The sequence below is a fragment of the Mandrillus leucophaeus genome, unplaced genomic scaffold (assembly GCF_000951045.1).
Source record: "Mandrillus leucophaeus isolate KB7577 unplaced genomic scaffold, Mleu.le_1.0 Scaffold1194, whole genome shotgun sequence".
Classification (NCBI taxonomy): Eukaryota; Metazoa; Chordata; class Mammalia; order Primates; family Cercopithecidae; genus Mandrillus; species Mandrillus leucophaeus.
The window spans coordinates 418,616-420,549 of record NW_012100254.1 but is presented as its reverse complement, the minus strand read 5'-3'; the positions used below and the strand labels follow the sequence as shown (position 1 = coordinate 420,549).

Genomic DNA, 1,934 nt, shown 5'->3' with positions numbered 1-1,934 from the left:
GCCAACCAGGCCTTTTAAACCTGCGGGTCCCAGAGCTTCAGAGATGTGAAGCACAAATTTCCCAAGTAGGTCACTTAGAGTGGTGGCCAGTGGGGCCGCTCACGCTTCCATCCCCTAGTTCCTGGACTGATGCATTTATTTTACTGGGGACCCAGAGCCGTATTAAAGTCAGTATGATTTAAAATAAATACAGCATTTTGGAAGACAGTGTCCCATCACTGTCAAGCATTGCCTCCCAGCTGGCACTTCAACTGTGCCTTTAATAGGCCATTCGGTGTTTTCACAGGTCGGCAGGTTCTGAGTAATGCAGTATGTGATTTGAGTAGTGGATTCTGTGAGTATGGTCCCAACAACACTTCATCTTTGCTGTAAGTGGGTTTTCTAGTTGGATGTAGTGGATCCTATGTCAATGCCAATTGTTCAGACACTCTGTAACCCTTAAGATGACCATGCTGACTGAGGTTCTGCAAGGAAGAAAGGCAAATCCATGCCTGCAATATTTGTCTAGTTCTATCAGAATACACTTCTCTTCCTTTCATGGTAGAAGAGGTCCAATGTAGTCAACTTGCTAGGAAGTGGCTTTTTGGTTGCCTCAAGTGATGGTATCATACTAGGGACTTAGCATTGTTGTTGGCAGGTTGGAGATTCAGTGACAACAATGAGCCTTGGTGAGTGGGACCCCATGCTGTTGGGTCCATGCTTGTCTTCCATGCATGCCGCCACAACCACTCTGCTCCTCCTCCTCTTGTGCCAGGACCCATGAGGCCAATAACAGAGAATAGCTTACCTCAACTAGCTGAGACTTTTTTTTACTTGGCTGTTTAATACCTTTTCTATTGAGGATGCTCTGGTGTTAACACACAAAATAAAGATCTTCACACTTCCCGCCCACTCTCAAATGTCCACTTATTTGCTCCTACCCCAGATCTCTTTGTGCCCAATCTTCCAATCTTTCTCCTTACAGGAGTAGGACCTTGACCAGACAAGCCATTCATTCCATGCCCTGAATCCTAATTTAGCCTATCCTTAGGCCACTTTCTTTAGGTGTACCCTCTATAGCACTTCCTTTCAGGAAGATTACCCCTTACAAGTTGTCTTTCAAGACTGACCTTGATTGGGCTGTAATGCGGCTTCCATTTTAGGAGTGGAGTGAAGGACCAAAGGAGTGAAGGACATGCCATCTCAAAATATGCTGAATTGGTATGTTGAATATTTCAAGTTGAAAACATTAGAGAAATTGAAGTTTCAGAAAGGGCTAGCTGTCTTGTCTCTTTTTGCATGCACAAGCCATAAAGATTCCTCTGGGAGCAGTACTCTACCCTTTCTAGAGCAAGAAACTATATAGCCCTTATCACCAGAGACTGGGAATTAGGGGCTGCAGTGGACCTGAATACTAAAATTCCCAAAGTAGCTTTTATTTTCCACTAGTTTTACAGCCCCTCCCTATACATCTCCTAGTGACTCTCCTAGAAATTTATTGCTCCTAGCCAAATCCCCTTTGTCCTGACATTTCTTCTCAAATTTATTGTTCTTTGTTTACAAAGTATAAAATATCTTGCTTTGGCCACTTCTTCAGACTTTACCCTCTTGGGAAGATCCCCATGTATGTATAAAATCTGTGTGCTTTTCCCTTGTTAATCTACCTAGTGCCAATTTGATTTATAGATCCAGCTGAAGAGCCCACATGAGAGCTAAGGGGATTTGAGATGGAGGTTATCTCTCTCTTCTCTACAACACATACTATGAACCCAAAATATCTGAGACAGGTCTCAATCAATTTAGAAAATTTATGTTGCTGAGGTTGAGGATGTGCCTGTGACACAGCCTCAGGAGGTCCTGATGACTGTGGCCAAGGTGGTAGGGGTACAGCTTGCTTTAATACATTTTAGGGAGACATAATACATGTAAGATTTACACTGGTTTGATCTGGAAGG

General features: G+C 43.4%; 1 protein-coding gene across 2 annotated transcripts in view; it reads left to right on the top strand.

The window, feature by feature from the left end:
- The window catches only part of LOC105529685 (C4b-binding protein alpha chain), a 42,379-nt gene that overhangs the window by 32,864 nt on the left and 7,581 nt on the right, over positions 1-1,934 (top strand). The gene's annotated exons all lie outside the window — the stretch shown is intronic.